Source organism: Ovis aries, chromosome 15 (genome assembly GCF_016772045.2).
Source record: "Ovis aries strain OAR_USU_Benz2616 breed Rambouillet chromosome 15, ARS-UI_Ramb_v3.0, whole genome shotgun sequence".
NCBI classification, from domain to species: Eukaryota; Metazoa; Chordata; class Mammalia; order Artiodactyla; family Bovidae; genus Ovis; species Ovis aries.
Window position 1 is genome coordinate 61,503,123 of NC_056068.1, and position 21,444 is coordinate 61,524,566.

Below are 21,444 nucleotides of genomic sequence, written 5' to 3' on the forward strand. Positions count from 1 at the left end.
AGCCTTAGAGCACAGGCTCAATAGTTGTGGTGCACAGGCTTAGTTGCTCTAAGGGATATGAGATCTTCTCGGACCAGAGATTGAATCCGTGTCTCCAGCATTGGCAGGTGGTTACCACTGAGCCACCAAGGAAGCCTTAATAACCAGCGTTTATTAATCACTGCATATATCAAGTGCTCCTTGCTTAAAATCTGTGACTGGCTGCACACTGCCCATCAGATGACTCCTTAATCAGAAACAGAATCTGTTCAGAATTTATGAACTGGGGTCTGCCTTTCTCTCTCCTCCCCACTCCCAGCCCCCATCACATCACGTAAGCCATGCTTGCACACTCCAATTGGCAAGTCCCCCCATACTGAGCTTCTTCTTTGGGCAACTCCTGTTCAAGGTCTATTTGGATGTCACCTCCAGGAAGCTTTCTCTGACCAATCCCCCAAGACTGGGCTGAGTACTCTCAGCTCTGTTCTTTTTCCTTCCCTGGTGGCTGCCTCTCTGGCATATCTGTTACTGTCTATTCGTCCTACTTGACCAGGAGTTCCTTGAAACATTGTTTTATCCGTCACGTATATGCAAGGTGTCAGCACATAGGAGGTATCCATTAAGTATCTATTGACCAAATGGGAAGGCTCATTATATTAAATGCTAAACGCTGCAGTAGATACCAGGAATACAAAATGGAGTAAGACACACTGTCACTGCTGGAAGAAGTCAATTCATTCATGACTTTTCCAACTTACGACATTTTCTCGGTTTACCAAGTTTGAATAAGTCACGTTTCTCAGTTTTGGGAAAAGTTTAAAGGGACACCTTGAATTCCCAATTTTTCAAACATTGCTTAAGAATAGCACCACCTTTAGAAATCAGATGAAAGGAGAGAATTCCCTGGCAGTCCAGTAATTGGAACTTGCGCTGTCACTGCTGTGGCCCCGGGATTCAATTCCGGTTAGGAATCTAAGGAAACAGATCATGCAGTGAGCCTAAAAAAAAAACCAGATGAAAGCAACCTCAAATAATTTGACCCCGATTAAGCAGTCCCCTCACAAGCTCATATATGTCATTCAAAGAACCGCTGCTAAGATAATCCCAGAGCTCAGGTAATATGCAAGAATGAGAAATAAGAGAACTGTAGAATGCTAGGACCTGAAGGGGCTTTGCAGTCACCCAGCTCGCCTCCCTTCTCTAACAGAGGAGATGACACACCTAAGAGAACTGATTGGCTGAAGGCTGAGTAGCAAGTTAGTGGCCACCTGGGCCTTGGAATTACCCTAGGCTGTGTTCCTTCTCTGATGAGTTACCACTCAGAACCATGTCTCCAAACCTCCCTACCCCAAATTACTCATCTTCAGACACACATTCAGTTGTAGACATGGTCTTCCCTTCTGCCTAGAAGCAGTACCCTCATTTGTATTTGGAAACCTACCCCTAACACTCATGGTGGACAGAGCTCATGGAGTCACACCTGAGTTAAGCCAATCAGCACATTCCATCCAGCACCCTGGTTTTCAGTGTGAGTTGAAAGTCAGAGGAATTCCTCAGATTCAGACATAAAGATGGCTCTTTACAGCAGAGCTCTGTCTAGTTAGGCAGCTGTTGTTTAGTTGCTAAGTTGTATCCAACTCTTTTGCGACCCCATGGTCTGTAGCCCACTAGGCTCCTCTATTCATGGGATTTCCCAGGCAAGAATACTGGAGTAGGTTGCCATTTCCTTTTCCAGGGGATCTTCCCAATTCAGGCACTGAACCTGCGTCTCCTGCATTAGCAGACAGATTCTTTATCATCGAGCCACCAGGGAAGCCGCTAGTTAGTCAGAGCTCAGTCTTAAAAGTTCTGCAAACTCCTGCATCATCAAGGACTTCTGATATTGGGAAGAGGGTATGACTTACGAACAGAGGCCTCTCTTGGAATATAGGAATGACTTATAAGTGCCGACAGGCTCCTCAGCAACTGCTGAAAGATCATTTCCATCAAAGACAGAAATAGCAAATTCCGTTAGAGACTCTCCTCGTTCTGAACATTTACACCAGGGCCCTCACTCCCTCTAATTCATGGCCCAGGGAAGTCCATTTACTGCCATGTTTCAGCCAACACGGTGCCTTGTTTGATATCTGTTTGCAAGTAATCTGCAGTTCCCAGCCCTTCAATCAATCAATTATTTAATTCACCAATTAATTTATGAATTAATCCAGGCAATTTATCAGTTCATGGTGCCAGGTACTATGTAAAGATGTCAAAAGCTCTGCTGATCCTCCAATGACTATTTGGATATAGACAGTCTCACCAAGCATTTTTCTCAAGCAATTTACTTTAGTTCAGGAAACTTCTACTGAGTACCTAGGGCTTCCCCGATAGCTCAGATGGTAAAGAATATGCCTGCAATGCAGAAGACCTGGGTTCAATCCCTTGGTATGGAAGATCCCCTGGAGAAGGGAATGGCTACCCACTCCAGTATTCTTGCCTGGAGAATTCCAAGTACAGAGGAGCCTGGTGAGCTACAATCCATGGGGTTGCAAAGAATCAGACATGACTGAGTGACTAACACTTTTTACTCCTGCATATCTAGCCCCATGAGGGGATGAGAAATGAGTCAGATATACTCCTGATCTTGAGGGTCTCATACTGTCTAATTGAGGATCCAGGCAGGTAAAAAGAAATACTGACCTCCTGTGACCTTCCTGAAGCCAGTATTCTGGTGTCAGACCCAACAAAGCATCTTCCCTGTCCAGGATGGTGCTGGCTTCAGCTCAGGCTGCATTTACTTAATTTTCAAGTGTACAAGGAATCTGAAAGAAATGTTTGGGAAAAAGAAAAATCCTACTTGCTGTTAGTGCTGAGGACCATCACTGTTATTTCTTTCTGCTGCTGCTGCTGCTAAGCCGCTTCAGTTGTGTCCGACCCTGTGTGACCCCGTAGATGGCAGCCCACCAGGCTCCCCCGTCGCTGGGATTCTCCAGGCAAGAACACTGGAGTGGGTTGCCATTTCCTTCTCCAATGCATGAAAGTGAAAAGTGAAAGTGAAGTCACTCAGTCGTGTCCAACCCTTAGCGACCCCATGGACTGCGGCCTACCGGGCTCCTCCATCCATGGGATTTTCCAGGCAAGAGCACTGAAGTGGGGTGCCATCGCCTTCTCCGGTTCTTTCTTTCTAATGACAGGCAATTCTAGGCATACTGTGTATTTTAAAAAACAAGCCTAAATAATAGAACAGGGCTCTTTTCAGTAAAGCTTCAGTGATCCTAATGAAAGAGAATCCCCCAGGTCAACCTGGACAGCAGAAGATGCAGGACCTGGTAGGAGATAGGGCAGCACAAATAAAAATCCCACCTCCAAATAAAAATACTGTGAACAACAAGGGCTTTCTGGAGAAGCTGCCAGGTGGTTAGTATCAATAAAATCAGGAAGAGTGTGCTACTTAAAAGTTCCTAGTGACTGTATGTCACTAGAAGCTGCAAACTTCCATTTGTAAGTCCTGGGATGTAATGTACAGTCTGGTGACTATAGTTAATAATACTGTTCAGTATATTTGAAAATGGCCAAGAGAGTCGTTCTTAAATATTCTCATCACAGAAAAAAATTCAAAACTATGTGCAGTGATAGATGTAAATTAGACTTATTGTATTGCCCATTTGAAAATGCATATATACATAAACTGAATTCTTATGTTGTACATTGAAAATAATATAAAGTCACATGTCAATTATATCTCAAAAAAAAATTTAAAAAGAAGTTTCTAGTGGCTCTATTGGGGGCCACTTTTTAAAAAGCTACCATCTATTGAAAGCCCACTCTGTGTTGGGTATTTTCTATGTCAATCAATTCAAAGGAAGAAAGGGTTAAATTAGATTAAAAATGGATTCTTTTCAAAAGACCTTGTTAAAAGAATGAAAATATAAACACCAGTCTAGGAGAATATCTTTGAGAAACATGTCTCACAATGGATATGCATTCAGAAAATGTAAAGAATCCTCAAAACTCAACTAAAAGAACATGAACACCCAAATTTTAAAAATAAGAAAAAAACTAGAACTCACACTTCACAAAAAAAGATAAATGGATGGCACCTAAGCCAAAAAAAAAAAAAAAAGATGCATAATATCACTATTCATTAGGGAGGTACAAATCAAAACCCCAATAAGATACTACTGCAAATCTATTAGAATAGCTGACATTAAAAAGACAGACCATACCAGGTGTTGGTAAGGATTTGAGGTGACTGGATCTCTCAGATACTGCTGGCAGGATATAAAAATAGTAGAAACACTAATGTTCAATAACTGTCCCATGAAGTAGATATGCTTGTCTACTTCACAGCTTGGAAAAGTTAATTTAGAAATTGAGCTCAAAGGTGTGCAGTAAGGAAGTGTGTGGCTCTAACTGGACTGGCCCAGAGCCACTACCCTTAGGGTAAGGGCCATAGGGATTTCTGTATTTATACATTTTTTAAAATTGTGAAACATTTCACGTGTAAAACTGTATATTACGTAAACAGTTTAAAGAGTAATGATAAATAAACTCTCATGCATTTACCACCAAGCTTATAAAGCAGAATATTGTTACCATTTTATGGGAGGTCTCTTGTTCCTGTTTATCATCTGTACGTGTACGTATTATTTACTTTTGCTTGTTTTCGTAGAATGAAATGATGCTTCTACATATTCCTGTGACTTAGTTCTTTACCATTATGTTTTAGCGATTCACCCAAATTGATTCATGTAGCTGTGCTTTATTCAATTTTGCTGCTGCTTGGTTTTCCAACGTATGAATATGTCACTATTTATTTATCCATCCTATTGCTGATGGGAATTTGGATTGTTTCTGGCCCTGCTAACCATGCTGCTATGAACATCCTTGTGTGTATCTGTTGGCGCATATGTGTAAGAGCTTTTCTAGGGCAAATACCTCCAGTGGAATTGCCAAGTTCCAGTGCGTGGGCTCAGCTTGATAATTCCGAAGTATTTACCGAAGGGACCGGACCAATTTTAATTCCTATTCTGTGGGTGAGATTTTTCCATTGTTCTGCCACCTCTCCGTTTTGATATTGACCACTTTATAAAATTTTGCCATTCTGGTGAGTGAAAAATAGTATTTTCTTGTGATGTTAATTTGCATTGAATGTACTAATAAGTTTAGGCATTTAAAAATATGTTCATGGACCATTTGTATTTCTTTTTCTATGAAATGTCTGTTCAATCCTTTTGCCTATTTTTCTTCTGGGTTGTCTATTTTCCATATTGATTTGTAGGACTGCCTTATATTTTCTAGATAGCAATTTTTGTCAATTATATGTGGTGTAAATATATTTTTAGTTTCAAGCTTTCTTTTTTCTTTTTGGGAGTTTAATTTTGATGGACAGACATTCTTATTTTAAAACTTTTAAAATATTTTCAAACTTGGAGAAAGGTTATAAAATTAGTACAAAGAATTCCTTTCCCCCAGATTCTCCAGTGTTAACATCTTATGACATTTGCTTGTTCATTCCACTTACCTATTTTGTATTTTTCTTGCTGTTGTAAACAGTATTTTAAAAATTACATATTCCAGCTCATTGTTGATGCTGACTTTTTAAAAAGTTGTTTTTGTATCTAGAAACCTTGCCAAACTCTCACATTTTTAAGATTTTTGTAGATTGGCATGCTTTTTAGGTAAATAAATTATCTGCAAACAATGACTGCTTTTGCTATATTTCTAGTCTTTATCATGCTGTACTTTTCAGACCAATGCCTTTAGTCTCAAGCTGTATAGGTATGTTGATAATGACCGTCTTTGTCTTGTTCCTCATCCTAAAGGGAATGTTTTCAGCATTAGAAATTACATTTGTGGTAGTTTTTTCTTTTCCTTTTTTTTTCTGAGGATGTCTATTATCAGGTTATAAAATTTCCCTTTCAGTCTTAGCTTGAGAAAAATTTTGTTTAAAAAACCCTGAATAGATATTAATTTTTATTAAGTGCTTTTAATTGCATCTACTGAAGTGAACTTAAGTTTTTTTTTTTCTTTCACCTGTTAAAGAGGTAGATATCTTTAATCAATTTTCTAATACTGCATACCTGGGATAAACCCAACTTGGCCATAGGCATCATCTTTATTTATCATGACATGATTCAATTTGCCAGTATTTTGTTTGAGGCTTTGTTATTTTCCTTTTCCTTCTGTGTTTTTACAGTTTGGATATCTAGGTAATTGTTTTGTTTTCTGCTGCATAAACCATGCATTCTGATTATCTACTGGCATAACAAACTATGCCAAACTTAATGGTGTAAAACAACACATTTATTTATGATTATCACTCATGGCCCTGGGGGTAAACCTAGTAGGTGGTTCTCAGTTGGGATTTCCCATGTGTTTGAAATCAGATGGTGGCTGGGACTGTCAAAACTTCCTTTCATATGCCTGCTGCTTGTGCTGAGAAGCCTCAAACTGGTAGAGTGGGAAAACTGGTCTCTTGTAGTTGTTCAATTGCTAAGTCATGTCTGACTCTTTGTGTCCCCATGAACTACAGCATATTAGGCTTCCCTGTCCTTCACAATCTCCTGGAGTTTGCTCAAATTCATGTCCATTGAGTAGGTGATGCCATCCAACCATCTCAACCTCTGCCGTCCCCTTCTCCTCCTGCCTTCAATCTTTCCCAGCACCAGGGTCTTTTCCAATGAGTCAGCTGTTCGCATCAGGTGGACAAAATATTGGAGCTTGAGCCTCAGCATCAGTCCTACTAATGAATATTCAGGATTTATTTTCTTTGGGATTGACAGCTTTGATCTTGCTGTCCAGGGGACTCTCAAGAGGCTCTTAGGTATCATTTTTTATCTCTATATGATCCCTTCTTGTGATTTCTCCAACATGGCAGCTTCTGGGCAGTTGGAGGCTTCCAGAGAGTATGTTCCAAGAGAAACTGTTCAAAGCTGGCCAATACCTTTGGTTCTTTCCTTGAAAGTGAAAGTGTTAGTCACTCAGTTGTGTCCCACTCTTTGTGACCTCATGTACTGTAGCCCCCCCCAGGCTCCTCTGTCCATGGGATTCTCCAGGCAAGAATACTAGAGTGGGCTGCCATTCCCCTCTCCAGGGGATCTTCCCAATTCAGGAATTGAACCCAGGTCTCTTGCATTGTAGGTGGATTCTTTACCTTCTGAGCTACCAGAGAAGCCTGACTATTTCTTACCTAGCCTTCGAAGTCATATGGAACTCTTCTGCCACACCCTTTGTTGTACTGAAGTTAAAGCAAGCTCCAAGTGAGGGAACACACTGCATTTTGTTGATGGGTGAAATGTCAAAGAAATTATGACATGATTCAAAACTACCATAGTTAAACTAACCCTAGAAAATTATTTGAGCAGTGTTTCCTTTATTTTTTATCTTCCAGAGTATTTGTTTCAGATGGCACCCCACTGCAGTACTCTTGCCTGGAGAATCCCAGGGACAGCAGAGCCTGGTGGGCTGCTGTCTATGGAGTTGCACAGAGTTGGACGTGACTGAAGTGACTTAGCAGCAAAATTAATATATTCCTGGCATTTTGGTAATACTAACCTGTGAAAGTGCTGCACTCAGTATGCCAGCAAATTTGGAAAACTCAGCAGTGGCCACAGGACTGGAAAAGGTCAGTTTTCATTCCAACCCCAAAGAAAGGCAATGCCAAAGAATGCTCAAACTACCGCACAATTGCACTCATCTCACATGCTAGTAAAGTAATGCTCAAAATTCTCCAAGCCAGGCTTCAGCAATATGTGAACCGTGAATTCCAGATGTTCAAGCTGGTTTTAGAAAAGGCAGAGGAACCAGAGATCAAATTGCCAACATCCGCTGGATCATGGAAAAAGCAAGAGAGTTCCAGAAAAACATCTATTTCTGCTTTATTGACTATGCCAAAACCTTTGACTGTGTGGATCAAAATAAACTGTGGAAAATTCTAAGAGAGATGGGAATACCAGACCATCTCACCTGCCTCTTGAGAAACCTATATGCAGGTCAGGAAGCAACAGTTAGAACTGGACATGGAACAACAGACTGGTTCCAAATAGGAAAAGGAATACGTCAAGGCTGTATATTGTCACCCTGCTTATTTAACTTATATGCAGAGTACATCATGAGAAATCCTGGGCTGGAAGAAGCACAAGCTGGAATCAAGATTGCCGGGAGAAATATCAATAACCTCAGATATGCAGATGACACCACCCTTATGGCAGAAAGTGAAGAGGAGCTAAAGAACCTCTTGATGAAAGTGAAAGAGGAGAGTGAAAAAGCTGGCTTAAAACTCAACATTCAGAAAATGAAGATCATGGCATCTGGTCCCATCACTTCAGAGGGAAAAAGATGGGGAAACAGTGGAAACAGTGTCACACTTTGTTTTTTGGGGCTCCAAAATCACTGCAGATGGTGATTGCAGCCATGAAATTAAAAGACACTTACTTACTCCTTGGAAGGAAAGTTATGACCAACCTAGATAGCATATTCAAAAGCAGAGACATCACTTTGCCAACAAAGGTCCATCTAGTCAAGGTTGTGGTTTTTGCAGTAGTCATGTATGGATGTGAGAGTTGCACTGTGAAGAAAGCTGAGCACCGAAGAACTGATGCTTTTGAACTGTGGTGTTGGAGAAGACTCTTGAGAGTCCCTTGGACTGCAAGGAGATCCAACCAGTCCATTCTGAAGGAGATCAGCCCTGGGATTTCTTTGGAAGGAATGATGCTAAAGCTGAAACTCCAGTACTTTGGCCACCTCATGCGAAGAGTTGACTCATTGGAAAAGACTCTGATGCTGGGAGGGATTGGGGGCAGGAGGAGAAGGGGACGACAGAGGATGAGATGGCTGGATGGCATCACCAACTCGATGGACAAGAGTTTGAGTGAACTCTGGGAGTTGGTGATGGACAGGGAGGCCTGGCATGCTGCAATTCACAGGGTTGCAAAGAGTCAGACACGACTGAGCGACTGAACTGAACTGAACTGAACCGAACCTGTAAGAGCACCAAGAGTTTGCATTTTCTGGTAGGAATATTTTTGACTACACGTTAATTTCCTAAAATACTTATAGCACTCTTTATTTTTTCATTGCTTTTTGAGTCAGCTTTAGTAAGTAACATTTTTCTAGGAATTTGCCCATTTCATCCAATTTTCAAATTTCATAGCTTAACATTGCAATCACCATCTGCAGTAGGCAAAATACTGCCATGCCTCCTGGCTTCCCATTAAACATATCCACACTCCAATCCTTGGAACCTGTGAACATGTTACCTCAAATAATAAAAAAAGGTCTTTGCATATGTGACTAACTGTATAGACCTTGAGATGGGAAAATTGTCTTGGGTATGCCAGTGGGCCCAACGAATAACAGGAGTCCTTGAAAAGGAGAGAATCTTTCTGAGCTACGATTAGAGAGAGGGAGATACAACTATGAAAGAAAAGTCAGGGAGATATGACACAAGAAGGACTTGATTCCCCAGCCTGGCTGTGAAGATAGAGGAAGGAGGTCATGAGCAAGGAACGTGGATGGCCTCCAGTAGTGGGGAATGCCCTTCAACTGATGGCCAGCAACTTGAATGAGCCAGGAAGCCAATCCTTCCCTAGAAGCTCCAGAAAGAAATGCAGTCCTGTAGACACCTTGATTTTAGCCCAGTGGGGCCTCTATCCGCCTTCTGGCCTGCAAAACTATAAGATCATACATGTGTTGCCTATTATTTGCTTAATTTCTGTAAAACATATGGTTTTGTACCCCTTTAATTACTAATATAGTTTATTTGGACTCTCTCATTAATCTTGCTGGAGATATGTCTATTTTATTAGGCTTTTTCAAAGCGCCAATTTTTGCTTTGATTATTTCCATATCAATGTTTGTTTTTTGTTTTTTTAAAGCTGAGATTGGTCCATGGACTTTTTTTTGTTGTTAAGATTCATTTATTTTCTTACTTTATTATTTATGGCTGCACTGGGTCTTCGTTGCCATGTGTGGGCCTTCTCCAGTTGAGGTGAGGGCTCGCTGGTCACTAGCTGAGGTGCCTGGGCTTCTTGCTGCAGTGGTCTCTCTTGCTGTGGAACACAGTCTCCAGGTGTGAGGGCCTCAGTAGTGCAGCACACAGGCTTAGATTCCACAGGAAGTCCTGCGGAGGCATGCTGGATCTTCCCAGACAAGGAATCGAACTCATGTCCCCTGCATTGGCAGGCAGATTCTTTACCACTGAGCTACCAGTGAAGCCCTCAATGTTTGTTCTAAATTTTCATTAATTTGTGGCTTTAACTTCATTATTTTCTTCCTTTCATTTTTTCCAATTTATTTTCCTCACTGTTTAAGTTGAAAGTTTGACTTCTGTATTTTGAGATGTGCTTGTCTGATGTATGCGTTTAGGGCCATAATCTTCCCTGTAACTACAACTTTAACTGAACCCAACTAAGTTTTTATACATAGTGTTTTCATTATGCTACATTCTAATTACTGTTTAAAATCCATTATTATTTCTCCTTAGATCCATAAGGCATCTTTAGAAGTGTGGTTTTAAATTCATAGACAAATGGGATTATTCTAGTTATCATTTTGTTGTTGATTTATAACTTACTGACAACCACTCAACTTTGTCATTGTCACATAAAAGCAGCCCTAGATCATTCATAAATATGTGAGCAGAGCTTCGTTCCAAAAACTGTGACAGCCTGGGCCTGGCTTACAGGTGGCAGTTTGCTAACCCCTGCTCGAGGGACTTTCTCCCCTCATGGCCTTTCTCTCAGGGTCCGCAGGACACCCCCTGCATGATGGCCAAAGGCTCCAGGAGAGCTAAAGAGAGAATGCAAACTCTCTCAAGACTTAAAGCGTGGAACCCACAGGGCATCACTCACCCTACAATCAACTGGACAAAGCAATTCACAAGACCAGCTAAAATTCTAGGGGCAAGGAAATAGACTCTACCCCTGAGGGGAGATGCTGCAAAAACATTTTGTGGCAATAGTCAATCTCTACCAGTGTCTAGACTGCCTTACTGACAGAAATGGAAGTTCAGAAATTGTATATATTTTTAAATTAGTAGACTATTTTATGAGAAATTTTAGGGTTTATAGAAAATCTAGCAGATTTTAGAGTTTCCAAGCCTCTTTTCTCCCATGGTTTTCTGTATTATTAATGTCTTGCTTAGTCTGGTGAATTTGTTACAATTGACGAATCAATATGAATACATTATGATAAACTAAAGCCCAGAGTTTCCATTTGGATTCACTCTTTGTATTATACACTTCTATGGGTTTTGACAAATGCATAATACAGTAGCATGCAGAATAGTTTCACTGCCTGAAAAATCTCCTGTGTTCGTCATATTCATCCCCTTCTTTCATTGAGATCCTAGGAACCACTGATCTTTTTCTTGTCTCTGTAGTTTTACCTTTACCAGAAGACTGTGTATGGTTGACCTTTGAACAAAAGTTTAAACTGAGTGGGTCTACTTATACACAAATTTTTTCCAGTAGTAAATATTGCGAAACTACTACTTCCGATTCACGGATGCAGAACCATGGACGTGGAGGACTGACTGTAGTTATTGTAAGTAGATTTTCCACTGTGAGGGGGTCAGCTCCCTTAACTCTTGCATTGTTCAAGGGTTAACTGTAGTTGGAATTATATAGGAAGTAGCTCTTTCAAATTTATTTCTTTTACTTTGCAATCCTTCATGTCTTTTTGTGGTTTCGTAGTTCACTTATTTCTATACTGCAAAAACAGTATTCCACTGTATGCCAATTTATATTCACCTATTGAAGGGCATCTTGTTTGCTTCCAACTTGGAGATAATTATGAGTTAATTTACAATAAACATTTGTGCGTGGGATTTTTTGTGTGGATTTAAGTTTTAAACTCATGTAGGTAATATCAAGGAGCGCGATTGCTAGATTACATGATAAAACTATGTTTAGCGTTAGCTTGTAGGGACCTGACAAACTGTTTTTTGAAGTAGCTATAGTACTTGATAACCGTTCTCACTTTTGGATCCCACCAGCAATCGGTGAGAGTTCCTGTTCCTCCATATTCTTTTCAGTATTTGTAGTTGTCAGGATTTTGTTGTTGTTGTTTGTGTTTAATTTTAGCCACTCTGGAAGATCCCCTGGGGAAGGGAATGGCAAGTATTCTTGCATAGAGAACCTCATGGACACAGCAGCCTGGTGGGTCACAAAGAGTCAGACACAATTGAGCAACTAACACACACACACAATAGGTGTTTAGTGGTATCTCTACCATCTCGGCCGACTTCTATCGTTGTTTTAAGGTGAAATATGCTAATGACGCATAACGTTCAGCATCTTTTCATATGCTGATTTGTCATGTGTACATCTTCTTTGGTGAGGTGTTTGTTCAGATCTTTTGCACATTTTAAAATTGAGTTTTTTGTTGTCTTATTGTTGAGTTTTAAGAATTCATTTTGTATTTTGGGCTAGAAGACTTTTTTTTTTTAATCAGATACATACTTTTTTCAAATGTTTTCTCCCAGTCTACAGCTTGTCTTCTCACTCTTTTAGAGGATTATATATTTAAAAAATACAATAGTTAGATCTTGTCTTGTATATTTCCATGTTTGTGACACCTCTCAATTATGCCAGGGCCATTTATTTGCCTCGTAGGAGATTGGCCTTGTCAATATAATTGCAAAGCAAAGAGTCAATTTGTAGTTGTGATCTTCAAAATTAAGTTTTGAGTCTCCAACAAGGCCATAATCTTGAAGCCAGGCTTTACTGAAAAAGAAATGTTTTGTCTTATCGGTATTTTTCAATTGAGGTAACCTTGTTTTATAACATGACATAAATTTTATGTGTACAACATTATATTTCAACTTCTGTATACATTACACATGCTTACCACCAAAAGTTTACTTTCTATCCATCACTAGAGTGACCACTAATTTGTACTCTGTATCTGTGTGTCTGTTTTTGTTTGGTTGGGTTTGTTCATTTATTTGTTATTATTTTCTATATTCCATGTAAGAGTGAAATCGTATGGTATTTGTCTGAGAAAGAGAATTTCTAAAGTCTGTAAGATCCCTTGACCATATCCAGAGTCAAGGAAGTGTGACTGACAAGACCTGACATCAACCATGAGTGACAATCGGGGTATCATGTGAAGGAGGATCCTGACACATAGGAAAGAAGAAAAAGACCTACACTTCTACTCCAGTGTATTTAGGGAAAGAGACGGATGGGAAGGGATGGTCCCCTTGCTCACTGATTTTCCTAACCTCCATACTACCCTAATCTGCCTGATGAACCTCTTTTCTCCTAAGAGATTCCACTCCTACCTCTCAGGTAACATGGCCTACTCTCTCCTCTATGTCCCCACAATTGTGTACACACTCAAACTGTGGGGTCTGTAAATTCTATGCAGTTAGTCATATGTGATCTGCTTCCTGAGACTGTGAGCTCCTTGAGGCCAGGAACCACAGATAATGTATCTCTATATCCATGTGCCTGGCACCATGCTTGGATCCTTACAGGCATCTTGCTGCATGTAGAGTAGAGTAAATGCATAAAGAAATGTGTGTTGAGATATGCAGGGCAGGCAAGCAGTTGGAAGGTTTAACAAGGGAAGCAACATTTGAACTGTGCTTGAAAACTGATTTGGTGTTAGCCAGGAAGCAAAGTGGGAGGAAGAATACTAGAAACAGCATGGGCAAAGGCACAGAGATACGAAGCAGCACAGGGCACTTGGAGGGCTCCAGTCAGTATCTCCACAGCTGCTATGAACTGAGTGTGTCCTCCAGAAATTTATATATTGAAGTCCTAAACACCAATTGACAATATTTGGAGAGGGGCTTTTGGGAGGTGATTAGGATTAGATTAGATCATGTAGATCATGCCCTCATGATGGAAGCAATGCCTTTATAAATAGAGGAAGAGGCAGGAAAGTTCTATCTATGTATGTGTACCAGTGAGAAGCCATGTGAGCACACAGCCAGAAGATAGCTGTCTACAAGCTAGAAAGCTGGCTCTCACCAGGAGCCAAGTCTACTGGCACCTTGATCTTGGCTTTTTCAGCCTCCAGAACTGTGAGATATAAATGTTTGTGGTTTAAGCCACTGAGTCTATGATATTTTGTTATAACAACCCAAGCCAGCTGAAATAACCGCCTAGCAGAGTACTTGTGTGTGGAGGAATGAATGAATGAATGAAGACATGAATATACTTTACTTCCTCACTGTCAGGGCATTTCTGTTTATGGAACCAAACCTATGTTTTATAACCAAATTATATAACATATAACCAAATTTATAACATAAGCAAATTATGTTTTTAAATGTGGGTTTTATTATTATTCAGATATGGGGAAACTAACAGATTGGGAGATGATAGCCATTGAAATAACATAGCCATTGCTCTGCTTGTAGATCCCAAGAGGAGAGGACACACCACACCATGAGGGGGAGCACACAGAGAAGTGCCAGGGTCAGGCAGAAGGATCGAAGGGAAAATGTGGGCAATAAACTTCAGAGTAGTTTCCACGGGAAGAATAGGCAAAGTAGTGTAAACAAGCTTAGGGTTGGCTAGTTGGATAATTTTGCAGGTTCTGGGGCTTGCAAAAAAAAAAAAGAGGCTATCCGTAGCATCTGGCACCTGAGTCTTGGGTGATTAGGAGAATAATGATCCTGTTATCCAAAGGAATGTGTGGATCCGGCTGCTTGCCCTCAAAAGCCAATAAACATGCCAGGTGGAAAGGAAAGTTTGCTTAATTTCAGATGCCAGCAACTGTGGGGGAGGACGGGAGATGGTGGCAGACATTTGTCCAAAAGCTAACTCCTCCCCACTGACAGACAGGGAGTGAGAGCTTTTATAGACAGAGTGCGCACGCACGCGGGTTGTGGTTGGGGTGGGGGGGTTACATGCAGAAACAATAGTCATTTTCAGATTGGTCATCAGTGGTCTGACCAGCATCATCTTGGTTGTTTTAGGTACAGTTACTCTTCAGTTCTGGGGTCCATTTGTTCCCATTTCTTTGAGCCCAGTTCTCAGAATTGTGGCAGCCCATGTCCTGGATGCAGTCTGGTCATAATGCAGTTGACTTCTCCACCTGGAGTTTTAGTATCTATAAGACAGCTCACAAGAGATGGCTCAGAATACTGTCTATAGCCCCTGAGAAAGAACTGAAGCTCCTAGACTATGCTTAATGACTACATTATTATTACTTGTCTGCTTTGACTGTTTTCCTTCATTTCCACATGTTCTCATTTCTCTGATTAAGGTTATGATTTGAGTAAAGTTTTCCACAGACAAAAGGCAGGCAGAGGACATAGTTTGGGGGGTGGGTAGCCAGGACCATAGAGCCGTGCTCTGTTTCAGTCCCTTGTGAGAGAGCTCAGTGGGGGTGGTTGGGGGCATGGGCTGTGCAACGTTGGTTTGCATTTGAAAACTGTACTTGCAGATGACTCATTCACTATCTCCAGAAATTGCCTAACCTTAGGAGGGACAGTCCTTCAAGGTCCAAGATGTCAAAGCAACAAATACAGAAACTAGAAAACATGGTCATACCCTCTGCTGGGTATTTGGAGATGGAGCCGTGAATGCTGGGAACTTTTGTAACCTGCTTTTTCAAGATTTGTCAAGATCATGTCTTCCCATGACATTACCCTTTTTCATGCCAATTTTGCCACATTTTATTATTTCACTAATTCATTCATTCACACATTTAATAAACATTTACTGAGCAACCACTACACATGCACATCATCAGATGGTCAATACCAAAATCAGATTGATCACGTTCTTTGCAGGCAAAGAAGGAGAAGCTTTATAGAGTCAGCAAAAACAAGACCAGGAGCTGACTGTGGCTCAGATCATGAACTCCTCATTGCAAAATTCAAACTTAAATTGAAGAAAATAGGGAAAATCAGTACACCATTCAAGTGTGACCTAAATCAAATCCCTTACGATTATACAGTAGAAGTAACAAATAGATTCAAGGGATTAGCTCTGATAGACAGAGTGCCTGAAGAATTATGGATGGAGGTTTGTTACACTGTACAGGAGGCCATGATCAAGACCATCCCCAAGAAAAAGAAATGCAAAAAGGCAAAATGGTTGTCTGAGGAGGTCTTACAAATAGCTGTGAAAAGAAGAGATGTGAAAGGCAAAGAAGAAAAGGAAAGATATACCCATTTGAATGCTGAGTTCCAAAGAATAGCAAGGAAAGATAAGAAAGCCTTCCTCAGTGATCAGTGCAAAGAAATAGAGGAAAACAATAGAATGGAAAAGACAGAGATCTCTTCAAGAAAATTAGAGATATCAAGGGAACATTTCATGCAAAGATGGGCACAACAAAGGACAGAAGCAGGATGGACCTAACAGAAGCAGAAGATATTAAGAAGAGGTGGCAAGAATACACAGATGAACTATACAAAAAAGATATTAATGACCCAGATAACCACAACGGTGTGATCACTCATCTAGAGCCAGACATCCTGGAGTGCGAAGTCAAGTGGGCCTTATGAAGCATCACGGTGAACAAAGCTAGTGGAGGTGATGTACTTCCAGTTGAGCTATTTCAAATCCTAAAAGATGATGCTGTGAAAGTGCTGCACTCAATATGTCAGCAAATTTGGAAAATTCAGCAGTGGCCACAGGACTGGAAAAGGTCAGTTTTCATTCCAATCCCAAAGAAAGGCAATGCCAAAGAATGCTCAAACTACCGCACAACTGCACTCATCTCAGATGCTAGCAAAGTAATACTCAAAATTCTCCAAGCCAGGCTTCAACAGTGTGTGAACAATGAATTTCCAGATGTTCAAGCTGGATTTAGAAAAGGCAGAAGAACCAGAGATCAAATTGCCAATATCCGCTGGATCATGAAAAAAGCAGGAGAGTTTCAGAAAAACATCTGCTTTTGCTTTATTGACTATGCCAAAGCCTTTGACTGTGTGAATCACCACAAACTGTGGAAAATTCTTAAAGAGATGGGAATACCAGAACACCTTACCTACCTCCTAAGAACTCTGTATGCAGGTCAGGAAGCAATAGTTAGAACTGGACATGGAACAACAGACTGGTTCCAAATAGGGAAAGGAGTACGTCAAGGCTGTACATTGTCACCCTGCTTATTTGACATATACAGAGTACATCATGAGAAATGCAAGGCTGGATGAAGCACAAACTGGAATCAAGATTGCTGGGAGAAATATCAATAACCTCAGATATGCAGATGTCACCACCCTTTGGCAGAAAGTGAAGAACTAAAGAGCCTCTTGATGACAGAGATAGAAGAGAGTGAAAAATTTGACTTAAACCTCAACATTCAGAAAACTAAGATCATGGCATCCAGTCCCATCACTTCATGGGAAATAGATGGGGAAACAATGGAAACAGTGAGAGACTTTGTTTTCTTGGGCTCCAAAATCACTGCAGATAGGACTGCATCCATGAAGTTAAAAGACGCTTGCTCCTTGAAAGAAAAGCTATGACCAACCTAGACAGTATATTAAAAAGCAGAGACACTACCTTGCCAACAAAGGTCCATTTAGTCAAAGCTATGGTTTTTCCCTAAGTCATGTATAGATGTGAGAGTTGGAGTATAAAGAAAGCTGAGCGCCGAAGAATTGATGCTTTTGAACTGTGGTGTTGGAGAAGACTCTTGAAAGTCCCTTGGACTGCAAGGAGATCCAACCGATCTATCCTAAAGGAAATCAGTCCTGAATATTCATTGGAAGGACTGATGTTGAAGCTGAAACTCCAATACTTTGGCCACCTGATGGGAAGAACTGACACATTGGAAAAGACCCTGATGCTGGGAAAGATTGAAGGTGTGAGGATAAGAGGGTGACAGAGGATGAGACGGTTGGATGGGATCACTGACTCAACTTGATGGACATGAGTTTGAGCAAGCTCCAGGAGCTGGTGATGGACAGGGAAGCCTGGCATGCTGCAGTCCATGGGGTTGCAAAGAGTCGGACATGACTGAGTGACTGAACTGAACTGAACTGAGCACCCTGAGCTGAACTAAATTGAACTGAACAGTACGAGCCAGGCACCGTGTCAGACAGGTCCTGGTAGCTTGGTCAGAGAGACAGCCTAGGGATCAAGTAAAATTCCTGCCTGTATGGTTAGTACTCTAATGAAGTCCTGAGTGCAGTTATCTTCAGAGGCTCCTTGCCTTCCCTTGGACTCCTTACAGGTATGAAGGTCCCTTGCTACTAAGCTTAGGGATATCTACAGAGGCAGTTTCATTTCTCATAATGGAAGATTTGCTTTTAATCAAAGAGAGGGCCTTTCCTCAGTCTGAAAGCCTTGTGTTTTTTGCAGCTTTCAAGGGCAGCTTGCAGACAGGCGCTTTAATAACAGTGCCCTCAGGGACAAGGCTGTGACTTTAAATAGTGTGAAGACCCCAATCGCTGGACTCACAGGGGCAATCTGAATATTGATCATGAATTTTCTAATGGCCTTGCAAAGTATGGCAAAATTTTAGGAGAGATTTTCAGTTAACCTTGGCTGTTCAAAGCAGCTCTATGCCTGAGAGAGCGAACACATTAGAATTTTCTAAAGGGCTTTCTCTCCTGAAACAGAAAACATAAATGGTAGTGGGGAAAAAATATCAAAGTTACTGAGTATGGAAATCACCACTTTGGGGTTTATGAAAACCACATCCTGCTAACTCCCTGCTATGTGAGGGAGCTTTCAGAGGTAATGAGGCAGGCTCCCGAGTGTCAAGTGTCTGCCTTGCTTTATACTTAAGTGAACTCTCATCCCGGCGCTCCTGCTGGTAGGGTACATGCTCATCCCGGCAGAGAGGGTGTCTGACATCACCTTCCAGTCCCCTGCGGAAAACTTTGCACACAGCAGGCACTTAATGCACTCTGGTGGGATTGAACACAAGAGAAAAGACTCCCCAGGAAGGCAGAAGGATAAAAAATACTTTCTCTATTATCTGCTCCTCTGCTCTGAACTGGAGGCAGAGCAGCCTGTCTGAGGCTACAGCTCAGGCTTTTTCCATCTGCATGGGGAAAAAAACCAGCTTATACTGAGTCCTCACCATGTGCTTGGCCCTGCAGTAGACAATTTAAAGCACCATTTCATCAGCCTTCCCAATAATTTCTTACAACTGGAATCATCACCCCATTTTACAGGTGGAGAAATGAGGCACTGGTGAATAAGCTCTCCTGAGCATTTTATTTGAAAGGTTTCTGAAAGTCCACCAGCCTGAAGAAGTCATCTTTATATAGGTATTGAACAGTCATGTGGGGGCACTGCATTCAGAAAAGTTTTAGTTTTATCAAATTGGCTAACAAGGGAGAGACCTTCCAGTCCATCAACCCAGGGACCCATTTATCAGACTAACTAATTCTTTGGAGAGTGTAGAATAAGTCCTAAGGGTTGTATAAGTGGGGAAGACCCAATAGTCATTCTCCCCTACTTCCTTCTCCACTAAAAGAGTCCCCCCCCATTCATAGTTGAGGAAAACATTCCAACAACTCACCTTCCCAGCATCCCTTGCATCTAGGGGTGGCCATGTGACCAACTCTGGTCAATGAGATTAAAGTGAGATCTCCTAATTAGCTTCTGATATGAGCCCTGATAAAGAGAGTGAGCCTCAAGGAAAGCTCTTTCTTCTTTCAGTTCCTTTGTGCTATGGACAATATCATATGATGATGGGATATCTTGACTATTTTTTTTTATCATGAGCAACTATACACACACACATATGTTCTAAGAATGACAACATGAGTGGATGAATTCTTTATGACATCACAGGAGATAAGATCACTTGTCTCCAGAGTTGCTTTTTTGGTGAGATGATGAAATATCCTTATTACTTAAGGCATTGTTTGTCCAGTAATCTGAGTTGAGTCTTCCATTAAGCATCCTCTGAAAGCATTCTGATTTTTGAAATCACAGAGAATGAAATATGAGCAGTTCCAAGGCCTGAGTAATTACATTGTTGCGGTGAGGAGCTGCAGGTAGGTAAAAGGCTGCAAGGCCATGGTCAAGATCAGACAGTTCAGGGCACTGAAGCAGAGGGTAATGAGTGTGTCAAATTTTAAAAATCTGGTTTATGTAAGGAGTGATGTTATCTAAAACGAATATTGCAATAGGGAAAGCAGATGACTATAAAAAGTAGTTAGTAAGTCCCAATGTCATGGAGAAAGGAACTTGATTTATAGGAAGGAGCAAATAACGCTAGAAAGCAACCAGCATGAGGGAATGGGACAAGGGCATCATGTAAGGAGACAGTTGATAAAGGTCAGCCAATTCTCTGGTCCTTAAAGAAAAATGTTCCTGAGCATTCCAACACTCAAGGATGGTTCAAAATTCAGGGACTGGAAGAAGAAAAGTTTTGACTAAGTTTGTCTGAGTTAAGACAAGTTTGTGGGCATTTTATCTAGATTGGTCAGTGGGGACAAACAGCTCAGCTAATCATGTCTGAGACAAAGAATGGGAATGTGGAGGGTCTGTGTCTGACCTTGTCACGGGTTAACAAGACGGTCATGGGTGAATCTTACTTAAGTCATACTGGGAAGGATGGTTTTTTGCAGTGAGCCATTTCCTGGAACACAGAAGGGGTCAGGAGAGGGACAAATTCTTAACTGTCACTGATTTCCAAGAGCACAGGGCTTAATAAATTTCAGTGTTGTTGAAGAAGAAACTCAAACGCAGACCTCAGGGCAGAGTTAAAGGGTCACTGATCCACCCAAAACTATCAGTCTCTTGCCATGTGCCAGGCACTGTGTTAGCAGACATGAGGGACCCAGAGATGATTCAGACATGTTCCCCTGGAGGAATATAGCAGGGGAGGGAGGTATGAACATAAATACCTGCAGAAGGTATCCTGGCATCTGCTGCCAGCCCTCACACACTTTCCATGCTCTCATTCTCTTTCCTTTGGGGACCACCTGAGCCTTGCCAACTGCCTGCCCTGCAGCAGACCCATATGTTCTGGGCACATTGGCAAAACCCAAGAGAATCAAAAGCAGAAAAGGGAGAGGTTTTCCAAAACACAAGCCTTGGGTATCAAAAGTGTTTAAAAGGATTAAGCAATTCAATAGCAACCTCCCAAAGAAGCCATCCCATTGATGCTGAATCTTGATTTCGCTCTCTTCCTCTGAAGAGCATCTGAGAACTTTTACCTGAGTTCTTATATTTCAGCCTAAATGGGGGCAGATATAGAGATTCTCATCGTTTAAGTAGGAAATTGGATGCCCTGAGAGATGCATGCTTATGTGCTAAGTTGCTCAGTTGTGTCCGACTATTTGTGACCCCATGGACTGTAGTTCACCAGGCTTCCTTGTCCATGGGATTCTCCAGGCAAGAATACTGGAGTGGGTTGCTATTCCCTCCTCCAAAGGATCTTCCCGACCCCGGGATTGAACCCGCCTCTCTTAAGTCTCCTGCGTTGGCAGGTAGTTCTTTAGCACTTGGCGCCGTCTGGGAAGCGCCCTGAGAGCTGCAGTCACTCTAATTAGGTAACACTGCAGATCATTGTCGAGACTCAGGAAAATTGTGTGGCTTCTCATTCTGG

The 21,444-nt window shown here is 41.3% G+C and overlaps 1 long non-coding RNA gene across 1 annotated transcript; it reads left to right on the forward strand.

The window, feature by feature from the left end:
- Window positions 1-4,932: 4,932 nt before the first annotated feature.
- On the forward strand, window positions 4,933-11,788 carry LOC132657829 (uncharacterized). Its single transcript, XR_009596539.1, has 2 exons — window positions 4,933-5,065; window positions 7,352-11,788. It is a non-coding gene; the product is annotated as an uncharacterized LOC132657829 (long non-coding RNA).
- Window positions 11,789-21,444: the final 9,656 nt, after the last annotated feature.